This window comes from Dendrobates tinctorius, unplaced genomic scaffold (assembly GCF_039654945.1).
Source record: "Dendrobates tinctorius isolate UK_male_01 unplaced genomic scaffold, ASM3965494v1 ptg000003l, whole genome shotgun sequence".
NCBI lineage: Eukaryota > Metazoa > Chordata > Amphibia > Anura > Dendrobatidae > Dendrobates > Dendrobates tinctorius.
In genome coordinates, this window is record NW_027361671.1 from 83970962 (window position 1) to 83985942 (window position 14981).

The following is a 14981-nucleotide window of genomic DNA, read 5'->3' on the forward strand; positions in this document are numbered from 1 at the left end:
AACGTTTAATCCTTATTACTTACTAATAAGAAAAATATATGTTTGAAAAATTGTGCTGATGTAATGTAGACATGTGGGACATCTTATTTATTAACTATTTTGTGTGATATGACTGTGATTTAAGGGCATACAAATTCAAAGTTTGAAAATTGCAACATTTTTCAAATTTTTGCCAAATTTTCATTTTTTTCACAAATAAACACAAATCATATTGAAGACATTTTAAGACTATTATCAAGTACAATATGTCATGAGGAAATATTATCAGAATTAGTGGGATCCCTTGAAGCATTCCAGAATTATGACCTCATAAACTGACATTGGTCAGAATTGTATAAATTGGCCCGGTCTGGAAGGTGAAAACAGGCTTCAGAGCGAAGGGTTTAAAGAAAAATTAACAGGTCTGTGAGAGCCAGAATACTTGCTGGTAGGTAGATGATGAAATACTTATTCCATGCAATAAAATGCAATTTAATTAATTAAAAATCCTACAATGTGAGTTTTTGTTTTGTTTATTTTTAGATTCTGTCTCTCACAGTTGAAGTGCACCTACAGACCTCTCCATTCTTTGTAAGTGGGAAAACTTGCAAAATCGGCAGTATATCAAATACTTATTTTTCCCACTGTATATATGAAACTAACAACTTCAAGGAAAATTTGAAGGCTAATTAAAAATAAGTTTCCTGTAATTCCACCCCATTCTAGGTTTCTATAAATTCAATACATCACAACTCAAAAAGTACAGTACATAGGCTTTTGTATATTTAAAGGTACTGTCACACTTAGCGATGTACAAGCGATCCCGACCAGTGATATGACGCGGTCAGGATCACTGGTACATCGCTAAGTGGTCGCTAGTGAGCTGCCACACAGGAAGATCTCACCAGTGACATCGCTGGGGACGGGGGTCGCTACTTACCTGTCACACCAGGCGATCCTGCGTCCTCTCGCCCGCGTCCACGCTCGTCGCTCGTCTCTCCACAGGAAGCGCCGCAGGAAGCTGACGACGAGAAACAGTCCAGGAAGTTCTCGCTCGATCAGCGATAATCAGCGGGGGAGCGGGTCGTAGGTAAGTAAACAGACACAGCGATATCGCTAGCAATATCGCTATAACGTCACAAGTTATAGCGATATTGCTAGCGATATCGCTTAGTGTGACAGTACCTTAAGGCTGGAATAAAAAAATCAAATTTTCTATACCATATAGGATTTATGTTCCCACTGAACATCTGCAGTTATTAATGTATCCTGACTCTTACACCTTTCTCCCCGTGAGTTTTCTGCATATCTGCAATCTTTATAGAAAATATTCATTAATATTCTGGAAAGCTCTTTTCAAGCCCTGCTTTTCATTTATTAATCATTCCAACAAGAACAGCATGTGTCCAGTTGTGCTCAGTAACTGTGAAAGATAAGAAAGTCATTTGTTGTTTATCATCCAGGTGATGTCATTGGTATCAAGTAAAGATCAAAGTGTAGAAAAGCCAAATGATATATCCGACCGTCCACACTACGACACACAAATACAATGAGGCCAAACCAGCAGCCTACCGCATATGAACATTATCGATAAAGAAATGTAATCTGAAAGGGAAGCTTAGAATGAGAAACTGTAAATTTCTCAATTTAGCAAATAGCTTCCCTCCTAGGATGAATTATCCATCACAGCTGGAAGGCTGGACAGCGGCAAGATGATGAAAAATTCAGACGAAGCCCAACAGCATCTCCGCTCACTTGCTTTGCTTTAATGTACATAATTATTTTAATGATTTTCAGGCATTCTTGATATTTTAAGCAGGCATTATTTGTGCCTTGGGCTAAAAAACGGCATTAAGAAATGCAGTCAGGTGTGCAGCAGCGCAAGCAATACTGTAATGACAATAAAAATGAAAACAATTTGTCATGTAGACTGTGTAAGAGAAAAATAAAACAAAACTAGAGAGTGAGAGAGCAATAAAAAGCAAATTACTGTGCGCATACTTATCCAACATCTAAGAGTAAAATTTTTAACATTTTCTCCATCCCGTCTGGTAGTCAAGTGTATGCCATGAATTCAGTGGTATTGATATCACATAAACTACCCTAAATTATCTCACCACCAAATGGGGGAAGACATCTGCCTAATATATGACATCTGTATTCAATGTCATGGTTGCTAATTTCACCAAAAACTGATGTAATTGCAAGATCAGAGCTGTGCATTACGGAACGGTACTCCTGCCAACAGTCACATCATTGCATCGGATATACATGTATATCTGTTACAGAGCATAAAGAAGCATTTACCTGGGAGGAATATATTTGGCAGAGATTAGTAAGGGGTCAACAATGAATTCATTGTTTTTAACAGGATTTACTGTAGTTAAAACCTGATGGTATTTAACTTTCAATATGTACAAATATTTTTACCTATGTACCATTTCTTATTAAAGAGGTTGTTTCATAATCTTTGGTAGAAATGCACCACTCCCAATCCTCCCAGTTTCTTGCTTGCTATGAAGCTGTGTGCTCCTTCTTGATTGATAGCTCAGTCGAGCTGTGTCGTTGTGCACTGTATGAGACACATTTCCCTCTGCCGGATTGGAGGAGCAGATTGTCTCTGAAGCTGGTCAGGATCAGGAACTAACACAATACTCCAGCGATCCTGATTAGTTTCATAGTACTGATTATATGAACTTGTCAGCACTGCACATGTACAGCCATGGCTTTTAGACTAGCAATAATCACAGTGGTATCTAGGATGCTGGCATTTCGGTGCCAGAAGAAAAAGTTCACACTGTCTTGGTCCAGTCTTCATTGAGTATCGAAGTGGATTCTGGAGCAGGATATTTGGACACTTTTTGCTCATCTCTATTAAAAATCACTCTGCTCTTAGCAAGTGAGAAATAAACTGTAAAGTTGCATGTTTTAACAATTATTTTGAAATTTTACTCACGCAAGAACGTGGGAATAAAGCCCCCGTTACACATAGCGATATCGCTAGCAATATCGCTGTAATGTCACCGATTTTGTGATGTAGCAGCGATATTGCTAGCGATATCGCTATGTCTGATACTTACCTCCGACCGGCTGCCCCGCTGCTCATCGCTGGTCATGCGAGAACGTCCTGGATCATTTCTCGTCGGGCGCTTCCTGCTGGGCTCCCTGTGGCGCCGACGAGCGACGCGTGGACGCAGGCGGGAGGACAGGTAAGTAACGACCCCCGACCCCTGCTAAGTCGCTGGCGAGATCTGCCTGTGTGGCAGCTCACTAGCGACCACTTAGCGATGCACCAGCTATCCATATCATTGTCGGGATCGCTGGTGCATCGCTAAGTGTAACGGTACCCTAAGTCTTTAACCCTGACAGCCATTCAAATGAAACTAGAAAATGATAGTCCCTAATTGAGGAGTCTAAGAACTTAATATAATCTCTTTTCTCTAACTGTGGCTGCTCAATGTTTGAAAGTGGATTTAATGGAAGATTTCAAGTATTTCTTTCATTTGTTATACAGTAAGACCATGCAGCTGCTATGGAGCTCATGGAGAGAGGGGTCTTAGCTCATATCCTTTTCACTACCAGTTGGTAAGAACTTGTTTGGTGCCACACCCTTAAAAAAAGAAAAAGATAGCAAACAAGAGGTGGGGAATAGGCCCAAGGAAAGAGCCTGAAGAAAACAAACCCCATACTTTTCTATTTTGGGTTCCAAAATATCAGCCTATCATTGGGGGTACATTTTCACTTTTGGAGTGGGGTCCCTCTCTTTTATGTACACCATAACCATCTTTGACACTGAGTTTAGTTAGGAGTATATAATCTGGCTTTGTTATCGTACAGCTCAGATTGATATTCATCAATGGTAGAATATTTAATTTGCTGTGTGAGAGTAGATTAGTGCTGTAACCCCTTACTAACATAACTTATGGTACAAGATATGTCTGCTCGCTAACTTTGAACTGATCCTACTTTATTACTGGCATATGATGGTGGTGTTATTTAGCCATCATCTGCCGCTAATAGCCACACATACAGTGCAGCTTTCCCTGCGGCTGTTAGGATGCAGTCAATCTGTTAAATTAATTCACTGTCAATCTTTGACAGGAGAATTAACAGTTTGTGGCCTGGGGGCACAATGTTGTAACTGGGGATGTTCTGAAGATCCCCATGCCTATCGTGACAGTACTCTTGTGAATGCCACTGGCTGTTGTTCATAGGTGACTATGATGTTTGCTATTTACAGAAATATTGTGGTATCGCTGAATATAGCAAAAGTGCTCAGGCCACCACAGGTTAAAATACACTAAAGGAACTACAAGCACAGAGAAAAGTAAAGAAAAAAAAATAAACATGAAAAAATAAAAAATATAAAAGTTTGAATCAACCCTTTTCTTCTATTAAAAGTAAGGAAATAAAATATAGTTTCAAAAATACATGCAATATCTTTACATCCGAAAAGTCTGATCTGTTAACCTATTTATTTTTATTAAAATATAAAATTAACTAACCTGATCACTAAACTCTATAATGACAAAAAACTCAAAAACTCAGAATTTTGCAGTTTTTGGCCTTCGCAACACCGCAATAAAAATAAAATAAGAGGCAATCAAAACATTGCATTTACTCCAAAATAGGATCAATGAAAAATGCTAAGCCCTGACACAGCTCCACGGACGAAAAATTGAAAATTGACAATACCTCGGAAAATGGTGACAAAAGTGAAAAATTTTATTTTATAAATTTCCAAATTTTTTTTCAACATTTAAATTAAATAAAAAGCTATGAATGTTTGATATCCCTTGATTGCACTGACATGGAGAATCATAAGAATCATATTGCCAGATAAATTTTGTAATTTTTACTGTATAGTAAATGCTGTTAAAAAAATGCATTACAACACTTTTTTTTGCCATCTTGCCACATTTGAATTTTTTTGCCTCTTTCCAGTACATCACATAATAAACTGAGCAGGGTCATTCTAAAGTGCAACTATCCAACAAAAAACAAGTCCTCATATTCTGTTGACAGAAAAATAAAAAAAGTTATTGCTCTTGGAAAAAGGGGAGAAAAAAACGAATGCATAAAACAAAAAAAAAAATCACCATGTCAGGAAGAGGTGAATCAATTAATCAAGTTAATTTACACTACTATATTTGTGGATCTTAGAATCAACATTTCTGTAATTATGATAAAATCACTATTATAACTGCTACAGATCTAGCAGTTCTCTGAATGCTGAGCTCTATATAACCCCGCCCACACCACTGATTGACAGTTTTCTGTGTCCACTGTCCATAAGCAGGATGGTGTCAATCAGGGGTTGGGGCAGGGTTGCACAGGTTATAAAATGGAGGACTACAAGGCAGCAGGATTACTAGTCGAATGTGATAAAATTGTTTTATCAGCAGGAGATAAACCACAGCAAGCAGACCAGTAAGTGACACATTGCTGGCATCAGGGTCTCTATGTTACGCTGCTCTCAGATTAGCTGGCAAAAACCTATTGACAGATTTCCTTTAAGAGAGAATTCCTATCTCATCTAGTTCTAGAATTTGCTTGAACAATACAAGAATAAGATAGTTAAACAAATATGGTGGATAATAATATTATAATATTATAATAACCAATAATACTGGTTCATGCTTCAATCCTTGACATCTTTCTGTTTTATTTCATGTAATAAAATATGCTTTGGGCAAATTGGAGAATAAACTTTAACAATCTAAGAACTTTCAGTTTGGATCTAATCTTTGCTCTGCCGCCTCTGCCATACTAAATGGTGTACTTGTCCAGTTCCTTATCTTCTCTTTTATAGTTAATATAACTTTTTAAAGGCAGCTCTTGTGATTTTAATTTGCAGATAATAACTACAAATGCTGGGATAGTGAGTAGCAGCTATACATCATCTGATGCCTTTGATTCCCACTTTGGAGAAATAACATGAAGGACCGCCCTGAGTGACTTTTAAACATTTTAGATCCCATTATTTCCTCTGCTTTTCTGACACATCATAGAAGTAGAAAATTACTTTTTATTTGCAAACCTTGCCCAAAAGAGTTATTTATTTCCTATAGATTTTCAGACTGAACAGTCTCAGACAATTTGATATGACGCATCTTAAAGTAGAATTATTACTGTTAGAATAAAAGCAGGTTTAGTGACCTTGGCTCCATGTTGTGACAAGTACACAGCAACCAGGACAGCAGTGAAAATTTGTTAAAAGAGATTACATGAAATTAAAAAAAAAATTACTTGGATTATTATTCCACTGCAAGCTTCTAATGCAAACCCATTAAAAAAGAAAATGAGGAAGGGATTAGATTGTGCAAACTGCTGTGCATCTCCATATTTAAAAAATAAAAAAAGAACTGAAAATGTCATCAAAGGATCTTACAATTCCGTTTTCTTGACCATCAAACATTATGTATAATGTCATGCGGATGATTAGTTTTTATTAGAGGATATTCAAAGCTCTGCTGAATTAATTATAATAAATGCAGGTTATTCTTTTTAAGTGGCCAACATATAGTTTAGGATGATTCATAATTCCTGACATATAATGACTTGAAAAAGAAACTTTCACCAAATTTTACATGTGTAACTGAAAATAGGATTTGTATGTTCTCGCCGTGTTTATGTGGGTTTCTGTTGTGAGTTCATTTTCCCCTTCACCGTCGATGTCTGATGAACTCCCTCTTCTGGTGAAGGAAGGTAGTGAGGCTGATTACCAAACACCTGATCTGGTAGATGATGACTGGGTAACAGGAACTGCTGACTGGATATAAGGCAGCCGACGCCTTTCTGAGTCGCTGGTGATTTCTCTGCTGGATTCTTGGAGACCAGTCTGATTCCTGCTTCCCAAAGATAAGTTTTTGCTCTGCGATTGAACTTATTAGTTTTGTTTTGTTTACCTTGTTTTTTGGAGTTCAGCCATCCCCGGTCGGGGGTGTGCTGAGTTCCATTTTTGTCTCTGATCAGTTTGTCTCTTTGCTCTGTCTTCAGAATTTACCTGAGTGCTGATCTAGTCATTTTGAAGTCCTAGCGACTTCAGGGCCTGTTTTTCCTATCAGACGGTTGGGACATTTTTTGGTATTGTTTTTTGCGGATTGCAGACAGCAGCTTTTCTATCCTGTCCTTTTTAGTTAGCTTGGGCCCCATCGTTTGCTCAACCTATCTTTCTATCTGTGTTAGTGTTTGCATCTTGCTTCACCGTCATTATATGTTGGGAGCTGCCTATTGCTTTGGGGTCTGCTCTGGGGCAGTTTAGATTTCCCCTTTCTTTCTTTAGGCCTATTTAGTTCTCCGGCTGTGATCGAGGGGTCTAGGGCATCGTAGGAACCCCCCACGGCTACTGTTAGTTGTTGTGGATAGGATCAGGGGTCTGCAATCCGATAGCTAACAACCTCTCCGGTTTTCTGGACTTAGCATGTATTTTTGTTTTTTCCTCCTTCGGTGACTCATTCATAACAGGTTTCCTCCGGGTACTCCGGTTTCCTCCCACATTCCAAAAACACACTGATAGGGAAATTAGATTGTGAGCCCCATCGGGGTCAGTGCCAATATTGTCTGTAAAGCACTGTGGAATTAATGGTGCTATATAAATGAGTACAATAAATAAATCAATAGGATGTAATAGTGGCTGAATAGCAGAATGAAAGGGTTTTGTTTTTCATTTTTAACCTCGCGTTTCTGTTGCAGCAATAATAGCAATCAAAGTCTGTGTCCCCTAATGAGTTAATTTATTTTATATCCCAATGGATGTTATCAGAAAGTTTTCACAAGGGGCATATACTTCCCCCTGTATGATGCTGATCAATCATAAGCAGGCAGCAACAATCCAAGGAGAGAAATACATACCCCCAACATAGTTTATAGCAGGTTTCTCAGAGTATAAGACATAATAATACCTTGCTGATCTTCTGGTCTAATCTCCTACATGAGCCGGTGTTGGAGGAGGGGCAGAGCAGCTGATCTTACCTCTGCCACATTACAAACCTTTCTGCCCAGAGATAAGAACTCAAATTAATCACAATTATGCTTGTTTGTGCTTATGCAACTTGCACCCGCTCTACATGTCTGAGATCAGGGCTGCCAACACATCTCACACAGGAATAACCTGCTTGTTCTGGACTACTGACACTCTGCTCAGATCTCACTGCACAGTGAGTACAAATTGAGAAAAATAAACATAAATGTGATTATTGACACTGAGCTCTCAGCTCTGGACAATGAGAAAATGGAAAACTGTCTTAGGAGCGCAGGAAAGAGACTCAGACAAGAGATGGGTTTAAACCAGAACGCGTTTCGACGGAGGATCCATCTTCATCAAAACGCGTTGTGGTTTAAACCCATCTCATGTCTGAGTCTCATTCCAGCGCTCCTAAGACCGTTTTCCATTTTCTCATTGCTACTATCCTCCATTGGAGGTTTTCGGCTGGAGCTGCGGTGGAGAACTGACATCCTTGTCTGCCCCTGGGTTGCTTCCTAAGTGCTCCTTTATGACCGCTTATCACTGACTCTTACTCAGCTCTGGACAGGCAGTGTGGGGAGGAGGCCGTACATCAAAGGTGACAGTACTTTGAGAAAAACCACACATCAAGATAAGTTCCTTAGGGGGTCTAGTTTCCAAAATGGGGTCACTTGTGGGGGGGTTTCCACTGTATAGGTACATCAGGGGCTCTCCAAAAGCAACATGACACCCGCAGACCATTCCATCAAAGTCTGCATTCCAAAACGTCACTACTTCCCTTCTGAGCCCCGACGTGTGCCCATACAGTAGTTTTCTCCCACATATGAGGTATCAGCGTACTCAGGACAAATTGGACAACAACTTTTCGGGTCCAGTTTCTCCTGGTACCCTTGGGAAAATAAAAAAATTGGTGACTAAAAGATCATGTTTGTGGAAAAAATACAATTTTTTTATTTTCACGCCCAGGCATTATAAACTTCTGTGAATCACTGGGGGGTTCAAAGTTCTCACCACACATCTAGATAAGTTCCTTTGGGGGTCTAGTTTCCAAAATGGTGTCATTTGTGGGGGTTTCTACTGTTTTGGTACATCAGGGGCTTTCCAAACGCGACATGGTGTCCGATCTCAATTCCAGCCAAAAACGTCAAATGGCGCTGCTTCCCTTCCGAGCTCTGCCATGCGCCCAAATAGTGGTTTACCCCACATGTGGGGTATCAGCATACTCAGGACAAATTGCACAATAACTTTTAGGGTCCTGTTACCCTTGGGAAAATAAAAATTTGAGGGTGAAAAGATCATTTTTGTGGAAAAAATATGATTTTTTAATTTTACCGCTGTACGTTATAAACTTCTGTGAAGCCCTTGTGGGTTCAAAGTTCTCACCACATATCTAGATAAGCTCCTTGGGGGGTCTAGTTTGCAAAATGGGGTCACTTGTGCGGGGTTTCCACTGTTTAGGTACATCAGGGGCTCTCCAAACGCGACATGGCATCCGATCTGAATTCCAGCCAATTTTGCATTGAAAAAGTCAAACGGCGCTCCTTCCCTTCTGAGCTCTGCCATGCGCCGAAACAGTGGTTTCCTCCCACATATCAGGTATCAGCGTACTCAGGACAAATTGCACAATAACTTTTGCAGTCCAATTTCTCCTGTTACGCTTGGTAAAATTAAAAAAATTGAACCTGAAGTATTTTTTTGTGAAAAAAGGTAAATGTTCATTTTTTTTTAAATATTCAAAAAATTCCTGTGATGCACCTAAAGGGTTAATAAACTTCTTGAATGTGGTTTTGAGCACCTTAAGGGGTGCAGTTTTTAGAATGGTGTCACTTTTGGGTATTTTCTATCATATAGACCTCTCAAAGTGGCTTCAAATGTGATGTGGTCCGTAAAAATAAAATGGTGTTGCAAAAATGAGAAATCGCTGGTCAATTTTTAACCCTTATAACTTCCTAACAAAAAAAAATTTTGGTTCCAAAATTGTACTGATATAAAGTAAACATGTGGGAAATGTTACTTATCAAGTTTTTTGTGTGCTGTATCTCTGTGATTTAAGGGCATAAAAATTCAAAGTTGGAAAATTGCGAAATTTTCAAAATTTTTGCCAAATTTCTGTTTTTTTTCACAAATAAACGCAAGTTATTTGAATGAAATTTTACCACTAACATGAATTACAATATGTCACGAGAAAACAATGTCAGAATTACCAGGATCCATGGAAGCGTTTCAGAGTTATTACCTCATAAAGGGACAGTGGTCAGAATTGTAAAAATTGGCCCGGTCATGATCGTGCAAACCACCCTTGGGGCTTAAGGGGTTAAGGAGTGGACGCAAAAGCCAATCCATGTACTGGGATAGGGGCTCAGTGAAGGACCCCATCCCAGACACAATGGAAGTCAGGGAGGACAAGACGTCAGGGAGGACCAATGCGGTTTGATGGGAAACTCCGGTAGCAGTGTTTCAGCTGTCCTTTTTGAAATGGTTCCCAGCTCAACATACTTTCTAAGGAAAGAATGTAATTCATTCTTACATTTACTGGTAGGGTCATGTTGAAGTCTCGAATATGTAATGGTATCAGAAAGCTGTCTATTAGCTTCCCCTAAATACTGTGTTTTTTATAGTAATACCGTTTTGCCACCTTTATTGGCGGCTCTGACCACTGTATCTGTCCAGCTTTCAATCTCAGCTAAAACTTGTCTCTCAGGAACAGTTAGATTAGAAGGAGATTTTTGGTAAATTAAAGCCTCCATATCTTTTAACACTTGCGACTCAAAAAGATCTATCACATTCCCTGGAGATATTGGGATCATGTAAGATGATTTTACACCACCTAAAAACGATGTAGAAATTGGAGGATTAATGCACACATTCACATCTGTGTTAACCTGTGTGTCATTCAAATTATACAAAATTGCAGCATCCTCTCTAATGTCAGCATATGCACTCTTGTTTGCCAGAAAATATATAAGGTACAGTACTTACAATAAAAAGAATATAAAAATAGAATTAAAAAGTGACATGCAAATATGCAAAAACAGTGATAAAATAAAAGGGAGAAAACTTAAAGAAATATTGAGCTTTGCAGTCTGGTACTCTGTCCCTGAGGGAGGGGGAAATATGAAATGGAAAACATCAGTTGTCCATGCTGTCCTCACATGTGAAACCTTTTTCTTTGTGTGTAGGCCTATTTTATATATTTACTCAGGGATCAGGTTTCTACACCAGCCTCTCATGTTAATATTCTAATTTCTGGTTTGTGACTGGACCATGATTATTTTACCAATGAATACATTATTTTTCTCTGAAACTCTTTGAGTAACCTTTCTCATAGATAGATAGTGTCATTCTTCAATTGGAATCTCTCTTCAAAAGAGCTTGAAGGTGTGAAATGTTTCCACTTTGTGGTTCTCAGTAAAGCCCACTGGTGAGATTGGAGACAGGAGACTGACTTCTCAGGATAACATAGGTCATGACCTGTGTGGACAACTGCAGTGTAAGGACAGATATTAATTTACAGCTGGTCAAACATCCATACATATACATATTTCACTACACCTCCCTCCTTATGAACGTGCATGGGAGTTGAATTACAGGTCAACTCCCAAGCGCGTATCTGGTTCCTTGAGGTTTTGCATCTCCTCTGCATGTTCCCTCATGTGTGCCTTCACCTCTGCATGGTGAGTTGCTAACTTAGTCCTCCCAGGCTTCCCTGTGAAGACTTCTGTAAAACTGCTGAGCACCCCTATCAGCTCAGACCTCTGACTGTGGGATAGCTCAGGGTTAAATGCTGCTGACTCTATGGACTTCCTATACTGAGTCCAAGCCCCCACATCTAGTAACAGATCTTCCTCCCTCTCTTCAGGCATGCTACAGACAGGTAACACACAGGCCTCCCTGTCATGATGAGCCTTCAACATGGAATACTTTCTGACGCTTTGCATGCTCATCTAGGTTCACCACATAATTAACATCATTTAGCCGCTTGCGTACAGTGTATGATCCCTCCCATGCGGCCTGTAATTTATTCTGTAACATAGGGACCAACACCCAAACCTTCTGCCCCTCCTCGTAGGCCCTCATTCTACCATTATGGTCATACCAGACCTTCTAGTTGATTTGGGCTTGGGTCATGTTCTCATGGGCCAGGTTGCTCAGTTTTTGCATTCTTTCTCTGAGCCGCAATACATATTTAACCACTGAGACGCCCGTAGTTTTGGTGTCGCCCTCCCAACAGTCCTTAATCAAATCAAGTGGCCCCCTGACCCTCCTCCAATAAAATAGTTAAAAGGGGGAGAATCCTGTACACACCTGGGGTACCTCTCTGTATGCAAGCAACAGATGAGGAAGGTACCGCTTCCAGTCTCTTCCTTTAGTCTCCACCAACATTTTGAGCATCTGTTTTAATGTTCCGTTAAAACGCTCGCAGAGTCCGTTGGTTTGGGGATGATAGGCGCTGGCCACAAAATGCTATACTTGTATTTTTTCGCAGAGGCTTTCCATCAGATTGGACATGAATTGGGTTCCCTGATCGAATAACATTTCCCTGGGGAAACCCACACGAGAGGAAACAGTTAGTAAAGCATCTGCCACTTGGTCTGCTTGGATGGAGGACAGTGCCACAGCTTCCGGATACCGTGTAGCATAGTCCACCGCTGTGACAATGTACTTTTTGCCAGAGCTGCTAAGGGATTGCAGGTGGCCCTATGATATCCACAGCCACTCGCTGGAAAGGCTCATCAATCAATTGCAGTGGTTTCAATGGGGCTTTCTGTGTATCCCCAGACTTTCCAACCCTCTGACAAAATACGCAGGATCAACAGTAATTGGCTATATCTGTCCCCATCTTGGGCCAATAAAAATTATGCTAGGCGAGCTTTAGTCTTTTGTGTTCCAAGGTGCCCAGCCAGAGGAATTTCATGCACAATTCTCAATAATTGTTCCCTAAATAGATAAGGAACAACCGGTCGCTTTTCACAGTCCAAAGCTTCTGTAGTATTAGTGGGAAGAGTCTCTTTATACAGTTTGCCCTGCTTCCAGTATATTCTCTCTTTGTCAGAAGCAGTGGGAGGTTGATCTGCAAGACATCTGAGCTTCTCCAGAGTGACATCTGTCCGCAGGGGCCTCCTGGAAACTCTGATTGTCTGTCTGCAGCCCCTGGCCTCGTGTGACTGCCAGGCCCTGGTCTGAAGCTGAGTCTTCAGTGTCGTTTATCAGGGGCCTTGTTGGGTCTGCCATGTGAGGAGGCTCAGGGGCTACAGTATGGTCCTCCTGTTCTGGCAGTTCTATTTGAGCCTCATTCTCTAATCTATGGGGTTGAGTCTGAGCTGCAGCCTGACTCTGGGTCACAGCTGCCACATACGTACACTCCTGTGCATTGGTACATTTTGTCTCCTCGCACGGGATCTCAGGTGGGCTGCTTTCTTCCACCTTCTCTGCAGTATTTACTTGTAAGAGAGGGATATAGTGGGACACCATCCTCCCCAAGTCTATGCCTAGCAACACATTGGTGGGAATAGCCTCTGATACTCCCACTTCTCTCAGTCCTCTCCCTGCTCCCCAATCCAGGTACACACTGGCCATGGGAACGGCAGGGCTTACCCCTCCATTCCCGGTTATAGACATAGTCTTTCCTGGTGTGATATCTGCAGGGGTTACCATTGCTGGACGCACCAGAGTCACTTCTGCACCAGTGTCTCTGAGACCAATGGTGACTTTGTTGCCAACAGTGACAGATTGATAGTTCTCATTGGTCCTCATATCAGAGTCGGCCACAAAGAGGACAAAAGGTGGGGGCCCAGACGGCTTTGTGGTTGCAGTTGGGCATTTCTGCCTATCAGGGCAGACTGCGCTCACATGTCCCACTTTGTTGCAGGTGAAGCATTGGCTTATATCACCTAGAGGAGGTCTATTTCCTGGGACCCCATAGGAGGTGGGCTTGGGCAGCACTGGTGATCGACCGGCAGAGGGAGAAGGGTCCCCATTTGGCTTACCTCCCTTCCAACTGAATCCCGATGGCTTCCACACCTCCACACCTCAGGCATCCTGTTAGCCATATAGCAGTCAGCATTCTTTGCAGCCTGATCCGCAGTTTGTGGCTTCCAATCACACACAAATTGTCGTACATCCATGGGGAACATATGAAGAAATTGATCCTTGATGATAAGATCCGTTAAGTCCTCAAAACTGTTAACAGAAAGCCCCCTGATCCATTGGTGGAACGTGGTCCTCAAGGTGCTCACGACATCCGCATAGCTGTCAGTTGATCCATGTTGTAGGTTCCGGAACTTTCTCTAATACACTTCAGGGGTTAGGTTGTATTTCCTGATCAGGGCCTCTTTTATTGCCTCTGTTCCCATCTAGCTCTGGTGGGAGGCCAGTAAAAACTTCCAGGGCTTTGCCTCTCAACCCTGGGGTTAAATACTGCACCCACTGCTCACAGGGTAGGTGGTATTGCCTGCAGGGTTTCTTGAACCCCCCAAGGAAAGTATCTAAGTTCGCATCCTTCTCCATCACAGGGAAGTTTTCCAAACTTGATCTCCATGGATTTATGTCCTGGAAGGGGGTCAGCTGCGGGGTGTTACACCTTTCTGTTTGAGCCATCTGAATCTTGAAAGCTCTCTCCTCCCAGCGTTCTGCAGCCTCTCTCTCGGACTGGTCACGGCGTTCTGCAGCAGCAGCCTCTCTCTCAGCCTGGCGTTCTGCAACAGCAGCCTGTCAGTATTGTAGAATAAGCTGCATACGCAGATTGGGATCACTTGTTCCCAGCTGTTGTAAGTCCATTTGTAAAGTAGAGTCCATAGGCTCCTCAGCACTGGCATTACTGACATCTCCGGTGCAAGAGCAGACATTGCTGGGTTTCTCTGAGGTGAACTCTCTCCTTGCCCATATGCTTCAGTATTTTGCTCTATGTCCTGTTCGACCAAGGCACGCATCAGCAGTTCCTTGGATTTGTTGGCCGTCTCTATTCCTCTCTGCTCACAGAGGTCGGTGAGAGCCTCCTTGCTCTGCTTCTTGTACAGGGCTGCCATATTGATGAACA

At 41.4% G+C, this 14981-nt stretch overlaps 1 pseudogene; it reads right to left on the reverse strand.

Moving 5' to 3' along the window:
• Positions 1-3535: 3535 nt before the first annotated feature.
• Positions 3536-14740, reverse strand: LOC141080606 (uncharacterized; annotated as a pseudogene).
• Between the last annotated feature and the right edge of the window lie 241 nt (positions 14741-14981).